General features: G+C 34.6%; 2 protein-coding genes across 4 annotated transcripts in view; both read left to right on the forward strand.

Moving 5' to 3' along the window:
• lysmd1 (LysM, putative peptidoglycan-binding, domain containing 1) overlaps positions 1-5,582 on the forward strand; it is a 324,645-nt gene extending 319,063 nt beyond the window's left edge. The window contains exon 8 of the transcript XR_015510646.1: positions 4,977-5,582. The gene's annotated coding sequence lies outside the window, so the exon portion shown is untranslated. The remainder of the gene's footprint in view (positions 1-4,976) is intronic.
• A 5,685-nt stretch (positions 5,583-11,267) lies between these two features.
• sema6cb (semaphorin 6Cb) overlaps positions 11,268-18,249 on the forward strand; it is a 269,311-nt gene continuing 262,329 nt past the window's right edge. For all 3 annotated transcript variants that reach the window (XM_087285827.1, XM_087285830.1, XM_087285831.1), the window contains exon 1: positions 11,268-11,485. The gene's annotated coding sequence lies outside the window, so the exon portion shown is untranslated. The remainder of the gene's footprint in view (positions 11,486-18,249) is intronic.

Below are 18,249 nucleotides of genomic sequence, written 5' to 3' on the forward strand. Positions count from 1 at the left end.
AACAAAAGCCAAAAATTAAACAAACTAACAAAATAACAGTGTGAGAATGTGGTAAAATCAGAAAATGTGGTAAAAATCAGGCTGCCCTGAGGGCTTTTCTTTTTCTGAATTGCTTTTGAAAACACTGCGGTACAGTTTAGAAAAGAGGGTGTATGGGTCAGTCTGTGTTTTTTATAACACTTGGTTTTATTGGTTGGGTTAAGGGATAAGCTGGGGGGGGTCGGTTAGTCATTCAGTAAGTAAGTTAGTCAGTCGACAGCGGCCTTTGGTGGATTTACGTGAGAACAGAGGGTGCGAATGACACTTGCCAGAAAAATTTGAGAAATGAAAAGTTTACACAGCCTCTGGCGGATTCATGAAAGCAAAAACTGCAAAAAAAAAATCTTAGCTACTGGGATGTATTTTGCTCTCTCCAGAAATGTATATAGGGGGTACGTAATCAGAATAAACCTGGGTTACCTACACTTTCACATTCCTTGCTCACTGAAGACCCTATAAACATTTGTTACAGAAAAAAAACTAATTACAAAACAAACTTTCTTCAATATTTTATTCTTGTTGTAATTCTTTTAAATAATAGATTGAGGAATACTAAGAAGGTTCATATCTAACCAAAGTCCCTTTCAAGGAAATTCCGTTCACCCTGTGGCCATATTTGCAGTGCCTCTGGGCAGTTCATCCAAGACTAAAATCTTTTATGATTGAATAGGGGAATCCTAAAATCTCAGAAACTGCTCGCTAAACTCATACTGTCATCAGCACAATCTGAAGATGCATTATTGTTATTGCCTATAAACACTAATTCCATTTAAAACGTTATTTTCAGTTTGCTCCAGCTACTGCGCATGTGCAAAGATTGTCACAACACCAATCTCCTTTATGGCTGTTTCCATAGTAACCAGAGGATGAGGGTTACAAACGCTAAAAGAACAGAAGTGAAGCTCTAATCAAAAACCAGAGGATGATGCTGGAACAACACAATATGTGATGGGATGTCATTTCTCCTGCTCTGTACAAAAATGCAAGGTTTCACACAATTCATTCATCTTGTCCCAACCCAATTCGATCAAGTTAACTATTAACAATTAAGTAAATTTTTAAAAAAAATTAAGTTGTTCCATAAAAAAAAAAAAAATCCCATTAAGTAAGTAATTTGAAAAAGGTTTTCCAGTACTGGGTTGTAGCCAGAAGGGCATCCCCTGCGTAAAACACTCTGTAAAAAATGTTGCGTTCCACACAATTTCATCATGTTGTCCTAACACAAATCGATTTAGTTAACTGAAAGGTTTTTACAAATTTAAGTTGATTGAACATAAAACAATTAAGTTTTCCCAAAAAACTCAAGAATTGTGTTGCTTCAGCTCATTTTAAATAAATAGTTTGAACAAGTAGCAAAAATCTTTTTTTTTTTTAGTGTATATGACTTATTAGTTGGTGGTTCATTTCTGTCATGTTCACCAGCGATCAAACCACCAGAGGTCGCTGGTAAACACTCACATCCACATGAACTACAAATCTGCTTCTAATGGACTACATAACCAGTCATGCTCCACACACACAACCGGTTCCAGATCCTGACTGATTGCATACACACAGCTGATGCTGCTAGTGTACTGATTACACACCCACATATACAGCTCACTGTGAAACCCTCATTGCTGAGTCTTGTTAGCTGTCACAGTGACATCACAACGCGTTTCCTTTGCCTGCCTTTGCCGTGTTTTAAACCTTGCCCTGTTTATTTATTTCATTCTGTTTGCTGCCTGCCTCTGACTATCTGCCTGTTGTTTTGACTTCGACTCTGGATTGCCCTCATACATCTGTTTGCCGGTATTGACCACTGCTTACCTGACAATTCTAATAAACCTGCATGTGGATCCACACCTCTGTTGTCAGTGTCACCCCCGTTGTTACAATTACGCTATGCAACCCTAAGGGACTAAGTCGAAGGAAAATGAATGAATGAATGAATGAATGAATGAATGAATGAATGAATGAATGAATGAATAAAGAATAAATTTGAGCAAGCAGAAAAAATATTTTAGTACTGTATGTGTAAATCAATGCCTGCACGCAGTAGTCACCAAATAGCAGAGTTTGTCTTAATGATAGAGCAAATCTTTATCGGTGATGGGTTTAAATATACCCTATACCTGTTTTATATATGCCTATACCATACGACAATCAAATAACCATGTTTAACTGTATAAAAACTAAAGATTGACAGTTTTGACTGGATTTTCTTTGCTGTGGTGACCATGCCAAGCATTGCACTTTCCCTCAGGTCACTTAGGGGTTAAACCCTAATGGGCTGACAGCAATAAAGCACCACATAAAAAATATGTGACTGTTCTGAACTGCATTAACTGATACTGATCAACGTTTTCTGTAAAATAGCTTTAAATGTCCTCATCTGCTAAATAGAGCAAGGAATTAAGTGGGATTGAAGAGGGATTAGAATTTAGAGAGTAAACGGCACTGAGACAAATGTGTTGAAGTTGATATGATAGTAAGATGTCTAGCTGGTGGAGATTAAGATGTGTCGGTTACTAATGTTGTTTGTGGATTCCTTCAACATTTTTCTCATCGTTGGGATGTACTTCAGGTGTCTTGTTATTGAAAATTCTTCTATCATGAGGAATCACATCTTGCTTGATCTTTTGAGATGAAAGCGTTCACTTTGAAAACACGCAGAGAGTTACAGAACGCAAAACTTCCTTGCTAGTGAAATACAGTAAATGATTTATTGAAAGCTGATAAAAAAAAGTCTCGTTTAGTTTTTTTCACAACGTTTTGATGTCAAACACATGCAAATTCATTTCAACACAGCCACCCACATACATGCCAGCAATACCTTAGTTTTTCTAAATGCTGCCTGTCCGGTCTGAATAAGGAAGCAGGAGGAAGTAAAATAGAAACTGTTATTCCAATACCAGTCATTCTTATAAAAGTTTAATGTGGGAAAGTCTGTCAAACCTTGTGTTTTTCCTGACTGCGACACCTGCCACTCTGCATATGTTTCTCGGGAATTCCTGCTTTAGGAAAGGCTGGCTGACAAAAAGCATTTTCCTGATCATTACAGTCTTATTTGAGCAGTTTGAGTATCATTTTTAAGGAAAATGTTGTGGTTTATGGAGAAGGTATTTAAAATGGGCTTTAGGGCATTTACACAACAGCATTTTCCATGGTCATTCATTTACACAACAGTGCTATTTTAAAAGAAAGAGTTTTAAATTGATACCATTATCATTTCAATGTAATCCACAAAAATGTGATTTCGTGAAACCATGTGTCATCTGCTTGTCTACGGGAATTGTTTCAACAGCAGTTATTTCTGTGCACAAGCATTAAAAATATGCATTTTTCAGTTTATTTGTTGTACTATGAACATAGCTACATATGGTACAGCATACTATAAGGGAGCAGCACATCCAGAAGTTAATATATATATATATTCTGCCTCATGTTGTTTCAGACCTGAATGGTTTTCTTTGATCTGCTGAACACAATATATTGAAAATTTCTTATTGTTTTCTTGATATACTGTATACCACATGCAATGACAGTCTCTTGTTATAGACCCATTGGCTTTGCATTTTATTAAACAAACACAGTTTGGACATTAATCAAAATATCTTCTTTTGTGTTTTAAGAAAGAAAAAAGGATGTAGTGGTTTGGGATAACCTGAGGGTGTTTGAGTGGTGAGATTTTCATTAGAAGTTGAACATCCCTTCTGGTGTTCTTGTTTGAAAAAATTAAATAAAATTTTTTATAAAAATGTAAATATTAGATGAAAAAAAATCTAACATTTCAAATATGAAAATATGATTACATACGAAAAATTTACCAACTTAAATTAAAATATATAAAAAAAAAACAGTAATTAATAAATTGAATGCATTTTAATGCATATTTTTTTTTACCTAAATTAAAATAAAGTGAATAATTATTAATTAATAAATGTATTTATTTGAATTAAAATAAAATAAATAATATATTTTAATAAAAATATACAAAACATATAAATAGTATATGAGAAAATATCATTAAAAATAAATATTAATAATAATATTACTCAAGTTTAAGTTGCAGTATTACAATTAATTTAGCTAAAATAAAATAAAATGGGTTAAATGACATTTTAATTATATAAATAATAAATAAATTAAAATACAAATAAAATTATATGAGAAACAACAACAATAATAATTGTAATATTAAACATAATAATAATAATAATAAAGTTTAAGTTGCAGTATTAGTTTTACTAAAACTAAAATAAAATATAAATTAAGGCTTAATTTGCATTAAAATAAAGTAAATAATAAATAAAAATACATATATTGTATGAGAAACAAACAACAACAAAAACAACAATAATAATAATAATAAACATAATAATAATATAATACTCAAGTTTAAATTGCAGTACTACAATTACTAAACTTAGAAATATATAAATTAAGGCTAAAAGAATGACAAAAATGCACAGAAAATTGATAACAATTAATGATTACATACTAATGACGATCAAATGAAAACAACAACAAAAAACCTAAGAGATACAGTAAGTAAATGTTCATTCAAATTATTATTAAATGTTACTTCAAAATATTGTTTAATAAAATGATTATACAAAATTAAGATTAAAAAAAATAAAATTAATATTTTTAATGAAGCAGCAGCAGTAGGACCATTAAATTCCAAATGTTCAGAGACCCTTTTTGGCTTTACTAACATAAGACTTCACTAGCGTAATAAACGGACCTCAGAGACAAAATAAAAAGTAAAAAATGTATGACATACCCCCTTTTAAAACTCTACTGTGATCAAATTTTAATGTGGAAATTTCACAAACCCAGTAGCATTACAGCTAAATGTGCAGTTTAGAGTGTACGGATGCTTCAAAGTTAACTTTAAAGTTCTGATCAAGGCACATATTCATATTCTTAACAGTTGCTGTGTTTGTTTCTAGGAACAGTCTTCTGGATCACAAACCGCATGATTTGCTACAGCGATGATGACAGAAGCAGGATGTGTAGCCAGTTTGTCTGCATCTGTTTGTGCGCTTGAGAATAAACACAGTGCTGGTCGGTCATATGATAGACCGCATAGCACTTTGAGGTTTGTGTACGCACTGTTAATGATAGTGAAGAGTGAATGTTAGAAGGAATGTTAACATGTCAAAGGTTCAGTGACATTTAATGGCTTGAGATGATGTTTCTTATTTATATTGAGAGATTGTCATACTGATAAAACGTTCTGTTGGTTTAATGGAAATTTCTTGGGTTTTGAAGAGATATACTCCATTGCTTCATGATTGAAGTATTTGTATGAATGTTCTGAATAACTCATAATGCATTTGAAATATGGATATATTTGGATGTTACCATGTTATTACTAATTACTGGTTTTACTATTTACTTTTGTAAGTTAATCATTAAGAAGCTCTTTAAAAGTCTAACTTACACTGAAACGTGCCAAAAATGCTATATAATGCGTGCGTGTGCGTGTGTGTGTGTGTGTGTGTGGGTATGTGTTTACAACTGTCCAAATCTATGAAATATGAAGGCAAAATTATAATCTCTACTGTGAAATGTTTATCATTTTTCTAATATTTCCCAAGTGAGAGTGGTATGGTGACTCAGCTGTTAGCACTGTCACCTCACAGCAAGAAGGACACTGGTTCGAGTTCCGGCTGAGCCAGTTGGCATTTTTGTGGAGTTTGTATGTTCTCCCGGTGTTCGCGTAGGTTTCCTCTGGGCGGTCCGGTTTTCCCCACAGTCCATAAACATGCAGTGTTAGTGAATTGGATTAACTAAATTGGGTGTTTCCTTGTAATGGGTTGTGGCTGGAAGGGAATCCGCTGAATAGAACATATGCCAAAATAGTTGGTGGTTCATTCCACTGTGGCAACCCCTGATAAATAAGGGACTAAGCCGAAGGAAAATGAATGAATGATATTTCCCAAGTGAAAAGAGAGCAAGGACATTTTCATAAGTAATTCCCATAATACTTTTTCTTCTGGAGAAAGTCTTATGTCTTTTAGTTTAGCTGTAATTGTAAGGTCAATATTATTATATTGGCATACAGTTGAAGTCAGAATTATTAGCCCCATTTTGAATGTTTTTTTTTCTTTCTTTTTTCCATATGATGTTTAACAGAGCAAGGAAATTTTCACAGTATGTCTGATAATATTTTTTCCTCTGGAGAAAGTCTCTTTTGTTTGATTTCGGCTAAAACAAAAGCACTTTTTAATTTAGAAAAAACATTTCAATGTCAATGTTATCATGTTGTTAGCCCCTTTAAGGTAAATTTTTTTCGGTATAGTCAACAGAACAAACCATCATTATACAATAACTTGCCTAATTACCTTTACTTGTCTAGTTAACCTAATTGACCTTGTTTAGCATTTAAATGTCACTTTAAGCTGTATAGAAGTGTTTTAAAAAAGATCTATAACATTATTTACAGTAACGGATTTCTTTTATTAAAATAAAAGAAATCCGTTATTAGAAATAAGTTATTAAAACTATTCTGTTTAGAAATGTGTTGAAAAAATCTCATTTAAATAGAAATTGGGGGGAAATAAAGAGGAGGCTAGTAATTCAGGGGGGCTAATAGTTCTGACTTCAACTGTATTTAAGAAATCTTTGTTTCTTCTTTTGATTTTCCACAGTTGACTTATTGTAGTTTACTGTAGCCTTTAAATGGCATTTTAAGCTGAATTTATTATCTTGAAAACTACAGTAACTAGTAAAATAGCATGTACTGTACATGTATGATATTAATTTAAATATAAATCTTTTTTATTAAAACTATTATGTGTAAAAAATGTGAAAAAAAAAATCTTCCATGTAATCCATTAAACAGGAAAATATTTTAACAAAATTTTTTTTAGTAATAATAATAATAAAAAGTTTTACAGGAAGGCTAATACTTTTGCCTTCAATTGTATTTATGTTAACAAAACAGCATAAAAACAACACATTACTATGAAAAAAACATATTTTCATATAAAAGCACACCCACACACGTATTAATAAAGACTTCATCAATAGACCTCTATCTATTTTTAATCAATATATCTACACTTACCGGCCACTTTATAGTCAGCATCAATACTCAGGTAGGCTGTTGTGTTGACATGATGCTCAACTGGTACTAATGGTCTCAGTGTGCCAAGAAAATATCCCCACACTATGACATCACCAGCCTGAACCACTGATACAAGGCAGTATGGATCCATGCTTTCATGTTGTTGATGCCAAATTCAGACCCTACCATCTAAATGTTGGGGTCAGAAATCGAGACTCATCAGACCAGGCAACGTTTTTCCAATCCTCTATTTTCCAAGTTTGGTGAGTCTGTGCAAATTGTAGCCTTAGTTTCTTGTTAATAGCTTACAGGAGTGGCACCCGGTGTGGTCTTCTGCTGCTGTAGCCCATCTGCCTCAAGGTTTGACGTATTGTGAGTTCAGAGATGCTCTTCTGCACACCCTAGTTGTAACGAGTGGTTATTTGAGTTACTGTTGCTTTTCTATCAGCTGGAACCAGTCTGGCCATTCTCCTCTGACCTCTAGCATCAAGGCATTTGTGCCACAGAACTGCCGCTCACGAAATATTCTCTTTTTTAAACCAATTTCTGTAAACCCTGGAGATGGTTGTGCTTGAAAATTCCAGTAGATCAGCAGTTTCTGAAATACTCAGACCAGCCCGTCTGGCATTAACAACCATGCCACGTTCAAAGTCATTCTTTCTTCCCCATTCTGATGCTCGGTCTGATCTGCAGGAGATCATCTTGACCATGTCTACATACCTAAATGCATTGAGTTGCTGCCATGTGATTGGCTGATGAGAAATTTGCGTTACCGAGCAGTTGGACAGATGTACCTAATAAAGTGGCCGGTGAGTGTATATCTCTGTATCTCTTCTGGTCAAATATTACAACATAAAGATAGTCTTTGAGTCAGACAGTGAGACTGCACAAATCTAAATTCAAATCAGATTCGGTCTAAAATTGGTATTCAGGGGCTTTTGTTTTGATGATTCATGACACTTTCTGAATCAGATAAAGTCAGGCATGAGATCAACAGAAACAGAAGCAATTAAAAGGGAGTCTTTATAAAAATAGTCCTGCATTGACAGATCTCTGACCACGCAAGCTGGCGAGGAGGAAGAGAAACGGAAAACATGTTAAAGATTTTGTCAACATCTATTACAGGAGAGTGAGCAGTCAGAGGATATACAGAGCTTTATCCATACTGAATGAATGTGGATTTCTTTCTTTTCCACAGCACTCACCACAGTTGCTGGGCTTTTAGCAAACATCCAACTGCCAAAGGAAATTACAGATAAAACTGTCTGAAAATGCGCCAAACCAACCAAAACCCACAGAGTCCATGAAAAACATGATGAAGCAAAACACAACGATAATTTCTCTGTTTGCACTTAAACATTTTTAAACAGTCTGCCATGTTGGGAGTCATTAATGTTTGTGGTATAACTCGAAGAAGTTCTATTTTCACACTTATTTCTACTACCTTCAACACTTTTTATTTGGTTTATGAACTGTACGTTTTTTAAGAGAATCAGCAATGGCACACATGCATTTTAAAGCTATAATTTGACACTTGCATAGTGAATGTGCATTCTTTTTTGCTTGTGAGTTTTATGTATGACAAAGAAGCAAATAACATAGAGGTGAAAAGAAAACATTATGTTCAATAACATCACATGGCCGTGGACTTCAGCATCTGACCACTGCAGAACGCCCAGGTTTTATGGTCCATGGCTAAGCTCTGTTGGAAATCTCCTGTCAAGGGAGAGCTGAGCTCTGTAAAAGTGCCCACTGAACCAAGCTGATCTTCTCTCTACTTTAGTCCTGAAAACCTCTGTGACCAAAACCACAGCTGAATGTTTGCTTGTACATGTTTATATGAGACGGAAGAATTAACTAGGACACAGGACAAAACTGCCACAAATGTTGAAGATATGGTATAATTATCTCATGAAAATTGCGATATTTTAAAAATGTGAAATTAACATAAACCACACTGAAAAAAATCTTTAAATAAAATAAGCATATTTTATCATTTAAAATGTATATATTAAATTGGCAAAACTATAAATTATATAACTAGACCAATATGGAGTTAATCTAACAAAATAACTTATGATAACAATCCAAAAATTACTGCACCCAAATTTATATGTTACAGGAAAATATTAAATACTATTATTTTAAAAGAGGAATTTTCAAGAAAAACAAAAATATCCTAAATTTAGTTGAAATTTTGTAGGTCTTTTTTTTTTGTAATGAATTATATTTTTATTTTGGGTGTTACTGTGGCGCAGTGGGTAGCACAATCGCCTCAAGCAGGTTGCTGGTTTGAGTTTGCCAAAGACATGTGGTATAGGGGAATTGGATAAGCTAAATTGTCCGTCGTGAATGTGCGTGGATGAGTGTATGGGTGTTTTCCATTGATGGATTGCAGCTGGAAGGGCATCTGCTGTGTAAAACATATGCTACCTGGTTTGGTGAATAAAATTCGTTTTTAATAAATATATCTGTTTAACAAAACTGTTTTGTTCAAATGCACCGACAATATATATATATATATATATATATATATATATATATATATATATATATATATATATATATATATATATATATATATATATATATACACATACAGTATATACAAATTAATTTCCCAGAGATGGGTTGCGGCTGGAAGGGCATCCGCTGCGTAAAAACTTGCTGGATACGTTGTAAGTAATGAATATACAAATTAAATCAAAACTCACTTTAAATTTTTTTTTTCTTTTTTAAATATTTCCCGAATGATGTTTAACAGAGCAAGGAAATTTTCACAGTACGTCTGTTATTATTTTTCTTCTGGAAAAGTCTTATTTGTTTTATTTCAACTAGAATAAATTTTTTTTAAAATACATATCAAAAAAAAAAAACATTTCAAGGTCAATATTATTAACCCCTTTAAAGTATATATTTTTTCGATAGTCTGCAGAACAAACTATTATGTTTAGAAATGTGTTGAAAAAAAATCTTCTCTCCGTTAAACAGAAATTGGGGAAAAAATAAACTGGGAGGCTAGTAATTCAGGGGGGCTAATAATTCTGACTTCAACTATATATATATATATATATATATATATATATATATATATATATATATATATATATATATATATATATAGTCGGTGGGTTGCTGGTTGAACCTCGGCTCAGTTGGTGTTTCTGTGTGGAGTTTGCATGTTCTCCCTGCCTTTGCGTGGGTTTCCTCCGGGTGCTCCGGTTTCCCCCACAGTCCAAAGAAATGCTGTACAGGTGAATTGGGTAGGCTAAACTGTCCGTAGTGTATGAGAGTTTGTGTGAATGTGTGTGTGGATGTTTCCCAGAGATGGGTTGCGGCTGGAAGGGCATCCGCTGCGTAAAAACTTGCAGGATAAGTGGGCGGTTCATAACACTGTGGCGTCCCCAGATTAATAAAGGGACTAAGCCGACAAGAAAATGAATGAATGAATGAATATATATATATATATATATATATATATATATATATATATATATATATATATATATATATATATATATATATATATATATATATAGTAAAATGCAAGTGAAATAGGCACTTTAAGAGTAAAAAAAACATATACAGATAAATTAAAACGAATGCCCATTTTTCTTGACATTTTGTTAAGTCTTAAGTCTTATGAAGATAAATGACTGATCTGCACAAGAAACTGAAAATTATAGCCTCTCTCTCTCTCTCTCTCTCTCTCTCTCTCTCTCTTTCTCTCTGTCTGTCTATATATATATATATATATATATATATATATATATATATATATATATATATATATATATATATATATATATATATATATATATATATATATATATATTTATATATATGAGGAGGAGTTTTTGTAGTGTTAAATGTGCTACAATTCCACAACTGACTTCCTTTTCAGAAGTAAATTTAAATGCCATTACCTCATGCGCTATTGGCCATCAGGCTATTCTGGCCGGCTGTTTTGGATATGTAATGCACTATTAGTCATGTACAAGGATTTACAGTTCAAACAGTTCACGTTTTGGGTGGGACTTGTAAGAAACTTTTAAAGAGAACCATCAAAAACACTCCGGCAGATCCTTATTGGACGGGCAAACTGTCAGTCGCACACCATGGGCGTGGTCTGGGAGCGATCGTTCACAATGTAATAGAGTTTTAGCGCAGTCTTGCTTTTTCAAAGGCGTGTGTCAACTCTGTGTGCCAAGGGCTGCTCCGCTTTTACCAATGCGATTAATGAAGACAACGAACCAATTGAGGGAACACTAAACTAATAACCTTCCGTTTCGTTTCGTCTGTTGTTTTTAATACGGACGAGCTTCGTCTCTGCAAGGAATCAACCCTCTGCACGAGCACAAAGGAAAATTTAAAAGGCAAGCAAAGGTAAATGAGCTGGGCTTTCTCCTTTGTTAGAAGTTTTTCCTCGTCCCTGTTTTATATGATGTGAACTCTGACCGTGGCAGTGAGGGAAGTTTGTGCAGGATTGAGACACGTTGCGATCATATTTCGCACAGTTTAGGGGGAAATAAGCAGGTATCGTTTCAGGTCGGTAATATTGCAGTCAGTGCCGACTTGAAGGCAGCCTTTATTGCTATAGACAGCGCGGATATGATCTGATTTAATGCTTGTATTTTTATAGTTTTGCCCGTTTTATGTGTGGCACATGTAGGTCTTCACAACACATGTAAATCTCAAAAACCACTAGGTTGTCCACTTACAATTTTTCCAATGCTGTGACACAGTTGTTTACAGCAGAACACATGTATTGGTCATGTCGATGAGGAACACATGATGACATGAGAAGCATTTCGTTTTCCAGTTTAACCTGTATTGGTTAGACTCGTTTTTGCACGCGAAACACTTATTTTGTCTGCGGTTTCAAGCTCTGCACGAAAGCGTCCAGTTGTTTGTATATCACTCGCAGCGCCCAGACAGCTGGACGCTGGAATAGAAGGAAGGAGACGTGTCCTGGTCCAGAAGGATGGACATGCTGGTTTTGGGCTGCTGATAGGGGTTTTTAGGGGAGTTTGGCCTGAGGCACAGAGCTGAGAGTGCAGTATTCATTCAGCGTGTTGCGCACCTTTGCCAGCTGTGTGGCGGCGAATTAATTACGCTTACGAATGTCTGCTGCAGAAATGAAATGCTCAGTTATACAAAATCAATAATTTTGCCATATCCAAACATATTTCATGTCATGAAATATTGCAGTTTCTCTAGTGTTATTGTTGTGACGATGCAAGATTACTCTTCACAGCAGAATCTGCTACTGAACACATTCATGCCAATTTTAAAAGTCCAAATCGAATGCTTAATCCTTTTAAAAGCTATAGTTTTTGCTATTTTAGTTAGGTAAACACTGCGTAAGACAAGTGAATGGTAATAAAATAACAAAGAAAGGTATAGGAACAAAGAGTGCCTGTTTTTCAGTATCTAACTCTAAACTTTACCCTGATCCAGATGAGAGCAATGAGGGAGTGATTTTCTATTTTCTTGTGAATATTGTTTGAGTATTAATGACATAAATAGACTGCCAGTGGTTTAGGCTGCATTTGCACCGCAGGACCTAGTAGACAGATCTGTTTTGACATAATATTTTGTTAGTCCTGTCTGTTTACATTCACTTCAGACAAAGCTGGCTGTGTTCAATATCATGCCAAGTCCTGCATTTCGACGGAGACGTGCGTTTGACCGCGCTCACAGGGCACGCGCACAAATAATAATGGGCTTTTAATAAACAGTTTTTCTGGTCATCGTGACATCCTTTGTTGTTATTGTGGTATGGTCGGGAATTATGGTCTCTTATTATGTTTAAAGTTTGGCTTTAGTAAAAATAATAGCTGAAAAAAATTCTAATAGAACTGTCACAGCACAGCAATATCATTTGATTTGCCTTTGCCATAATGATTTTCAGGTTTGTTTTATCTGTTATGTGGGCTATACCTTTTATTATCAAATAAAACGCACATCATGCCGTCCATTTATGTCCATTAAGTGAACCAATCAATAGAAATAAATCCTCATTCCAAACAGTTAGTCTGTCGCCCATCAAATTAGTATCAAATACGAGAGCATCTGTAGTATCGCACAGGATATTATAACAGCAGTGCTATAGAGAACATTGATGCTTCCTTTGTTTTAGATCATATCACTGTGGGGTATTGTGCCCCCACATTTTAAATAATCTGTTGCATTTTTGTAACTTCTAATGGTGTTTTTGCCCCCAAGCACCGGTTAATGTTTGACCCTGCTTTGGATTCCTTAAATGCTTTTGTCCGTGATAAAATTCAACCGTAAGCAAGACTAAGAGTAGCTTGGAGGTTCATCCCTCCGGGTTCAGGAGGTAGCTATCTGGCATCTACCCCGAGGTTGTCTCGAAAATGTTATTGAATAATGAATAGCTCACTGAGCTATCATTAGACATTTTCCTGTGCTTTTTTTGTTGTTTCTTTTTGAATACGTTTGATAGCTGCTATTTAATAAGTAGGCTTGATTCATGGTTGCGATTATAAGTGCTCTTAAAGTATTCAACCAATAATTCTGTAGTGGCCCAAGTAGAATTTTAATGGGTTCCAGTATTATGAATACAGTAAAAGAGTGTGATGTTTTCTGCTTTAATTGCTTTTTTCTCTGTTTTACTTCACTGATTGTAAGCGTGTTAGATGATTATGGATTACTATTACCCTTGAATGTACTGTGCTGACTTTGAGATCAGCAATTTTGTGTCTGCTCTTTTTCCTTTTATTTAAAGATAAAGTTCACTCAACATGAAAATTCTTCATTGTTTACTTATTACAAGCCTGGATTACATTCTCCTAAAAAATGTGATTTATTTTTTATTTTTTTGGTCGAGTTTGAGGTTCAAACAACAATAGAAAAACATAGGGAGAAAAAAATATTTTGTGTCGCACAGAATTTTCATTCTGGTTGAACTATCCTTTTAAGTTGTCTATGCAAATTGGGATTTTTTATATGGCAGGAGTACATGAAACATGAAATTGCTGGAAGCTACATTTCACTCGTCGATTGCTTTGCCTATTTTACAGAGAATAGTTCTCAGTACCTTAAATGTCATATTGAAGCAAAACAATCTTGCAGCCGGATTCGTTTTGAATGAACACAGGTACAGACATCTCTAGTCCCTGTTTTGGTTAAAAGCCTGGTTTAAACCCTAATAGTGCTCTATAATCATTACCCCGATCACAGAGAAGGAGATCTTTGATATAGTCAGACATATATGGTACAAAGGACGCATTTTCCTTTTAAATTTACCACTGCTTTTGTTTCAGCCCATCATGGCTGCCTCTTGGTAGGGTAATGATGCATATAGCCTGGGTGTAATTTTATTTCCAATTTCCATTGCTGTAGTTTTGCCCCAAATGATGTTACGCTTGCCGTGCACCGTGGATGGCTGTGCGCTCCTAATGGCTCTTAGGGTAATGAGAGCTAAAATAGCCCTGGTGCTACGATTGGATCAAAGCCATCATCTACCGTTGTTGTTTTTTTCTCAATATTTCATCAGACGGGGGCAATGTACTTTTGAGACTTGTTACCCTGCTTTAGTTATTCATAGCCGTTTTTATGATGGATTGAATCTCTAGAATAGAACAAATGCGAGTCAATTCATTCTCTACATTTAAATTTGAACTAAACAACCACCGTGTACCTGTTCTGGACCGGCTGTGAGACACAATGGATCACTTTCAATTAGTTACTCTAGGGAGTTCACTCCACACTATAATGGCCCCTCATATTTCATGTTGATTGTTGTAACCCGTAGCAACAGGGTAGCCAATAACTGGAAGATGCACCTGGAGAGGAGGTTTATGGGGCTGTTGGGGTGCAGTGGAATGAGAGCTGTTGTTCCTGCCTGGCTGCCTAAGTCCAGCGAGGGGTCTCGTACCCCTGGGGAGTGAATTATTACCTGTCAGACCTAGGGCCTCAGCATCATCCATTACACAGCCCTCTTGCGGGGGTAGTCAGCCTCAGCATGGCAGCGCGATCAGTGGGCCTTGGCCTTCAAACCTGGCCACTTCTCTCTGGGTGGGTGCAACTTGTGGCATTTCAGCAATCAAGAACATCTCTGGAAGTTGGGAGTCCTTGTGTGTGTGTGTGTGTGTGTGTGTGTGTGTACACATATATAGATACATTTATGTACATTTACACTGTGTATATAATGAATATGGTAATACTTAACAGCAGTACAATTTTACGATTCTTGCTGAGAGGTTGTGGTATCTTATAATCTGCTGTATTGGATGGCATAGTTTTGCTAAACTCTGTTATCAAGTTGTTGGTGCTCAGTGATGCTAATTTGTCACACACTCACACTTAATTCTGCTGAAATCTGCAGCCGAGTCCACGTTCCAGTCCTATTCACTCTTTAGTCTGAGGCAGACTGTGAAGCCTTCATGATATTTTTAATGGGATGGTCAGATGGGGACAGTGAAAATCTTCTTGTTGCACAACAGAAAGGTTGAAGCATGGTTCAGTGATTGATTAACTTCTGTTAGCAATTCATTTTTAGATGTTAATAAAACAGGTTTTACAAGTTCCCCTTCTCCAACAAATGTCCATAACATGCCATTGTTATGGAATCAATATGTTGTACTGAATACTGATAAGAAATTATATGGCCAATGTGCAGGAAAAAACATCGTAAATGAACTATTTTGCAGCCAAAATATCTTTGTAGAAACAACAAATAAAGCCTAAAAGTATTGGATGTTTATTTCCACACCATTTTCCCTGCATTTAAATGTGCACATATTTTTTAATTTAGCATTTTTACTGTTTTGTACTGTTTAAACTTCATATCACACATGCATGGTAATATGAAAATGAAAACTTTTTATTCAGGATGTGGTTAAGCATAGTAAAACTAGGATTGTAATGAATCACAGTTGATCCATCTGGACTCGCATTAATTGCACATTTCAACCAGCATTTTGCATTGTCATGAAAGTTGCAGGCGTTTAAAAGCGTTTACATGACAAAAGGTGAAGGAGAGATCTGGTACTCACAAACATTTCTTTGCATGTGCACACACATAATTAAGTAAAAAATTAAATCTACTTTGGCTTGGACAAACAAATAGACACACAATAACATTTTAATTTAACATTAAGGGTTGAGAATGAAAATGGATCTGTGTCAGTATATTTGATTTATTTTGTTTGGGTCTTTGCTCATCTGCACTACTTTTACTAGATTGAGTTGTTCTTGCTGATGTGAAAAATTATCCAGTTTTTGTGAAATCAGTGTATCATGACCTTTTCGATCGACCGCACCTCTAAAAACTAGCCATTGTAAGCTTAATAAAGAGTGATCTCACTAGGAAACATTACTATTTTATGTATTGTCAGAAAAGTAGTTAATTCGTACAAATTCATGATATTTAATTTGTATGAAATACAATTTTTAAAGGGAGACATGCTCACAAAAAAAACCAAAAAAAAAACCTAAACCTACACTTCTGTGAGGGATGAGCAAATCATACTAAAATGTAGGAATAAGGAATAATTTTTAACTAAATTAAAAGGTTATGAGGTTGCATTGACATATGCATTTTTATTTATTTGTTTTTCAAAAATTTGTTTGGATTTTTTATTTTAAAATTAAATTTGTGCATTTTTTCTGTAAATAATATTAGAATAAAAATAGAGAAGCACAATATTGTAAAAAAAGACATTGCAATATATGCAGTATGATTTCACCTGTTGAAGTGAATACTTCCATTTGGAAAGGATTTGTAATTTTACATTTCTTTAAGATGATTTTTTTTAGAGTGCCTCTGCATACAACATAATAAACCAATCACAAGCATTGATAAACAGTAGAGCAATGATACAAATAAAAAAAACTGTTTTCCGGTGAGCCTAGCTGTATTCGGTACACAAATTGAATATTCAAATATAAAATAAAACTGTATAGACTTTATTGTTAATATATACAAAGTTCCAAACATGGCTTGACATTTTCACACAATCACAGATCTTAAAAATACATGCAGATGATAAACTCCTGGCCAATAATCCTGACTGAACATTACAGATCTTATGACATGACTACTCCATATGCGCAAATTGCAGTATTGATGCTGAAACGCTACATAGTGCAGTCCTAATGTAAAATGTATTGTTTTTACATGAAACTGATTTTTCCATTATCTCGAAAATAGTCAGTTCAATTTAATTTGTGTGGAAAAAGTCAGTCTGTGTTGTGGCATGAACCAATTGGTTCTTGTCTGAAAATGTCCGTTGACGTTTAAAATAATTTAAATATATTTTTACATAAATGCAATCTTGGTGGTGTACAGTTGAAATAAAAATTATTTGCAATTTATTATTATTGTTATTATTAATATTATTTTTCTATATATCTTCCAAGTGATGTATAAAAGAGCAAGGAATTTTTCACAGTAATTCCTACAATGTCTTTTTCCTCTGAAGAAAGTCTTAATTGTTTTATTTTGGCTAGAATAAAGGCTGTTTTTATTTTTTTAAAACCATTTTAAGGTCAAAACTATTAGCCCCGTCAAGCAATATTTTTTTCTTTGATAGTCTACAGAACAAATTATCTATAAATGACTTGCCTAATTACCCAAACTTGCTTAGTTAACCTAATTAACCTAGTTAGCCATTAAATTACATTTTAAGCTGAATGTGTCTTGAAAAATATCTAGCAAAATATTATGTACTGTGATTGTGGCAAAGATAAAAGATATTAAAAATGAGTTATTAAAACTGTTATGTTTAGAAATGTGCTGAAAAAATCTTTCCGTTAAATAGAAATTGGGGAAAAAATAAACAGGAGGGCTAATAATTTTGATAAAATGGCCAACCTATGGAGGTGTCAGTTGAAGCAAGAGCCATCACTACTAGTAGAACTAGCACTGAACTGCAAAGCCTGGGCGAGTAAGCGCTGAACCCACCAAAAAAAAAAAAAAAGAAAAGCAAAACAAGGAGTGAAGCAAACCGAGAGAGAGGATTCGTGAGTGTTGGACGTCACTTTGGACGAGTTACAGGCCTCAGCCCTCAGCTCCCTTCTGCCCTTGGACAGACTGCCTGGCTTCCAGCAGCTTTGTAAGCCATTTTTCTGAAACTTTAACCTCTTGTCAAACATCACGCGCGGAACCACAGCAGCCACAG

This window comes from Danio rerio, chromosome 16 (assembly GCF_052040795.2).
Source record: "Danio rerio strain M-AB ecotype USA chromosome 16, GRCz13ab, whole genome shotgun sequence".
NCBI classification, from domain to species: domain Eukaryota; kingdom Metazoa; phylum Chordata; class Actinopteri; order Cypriniformes; family Danionidae; genus Danio; species Danio rerio.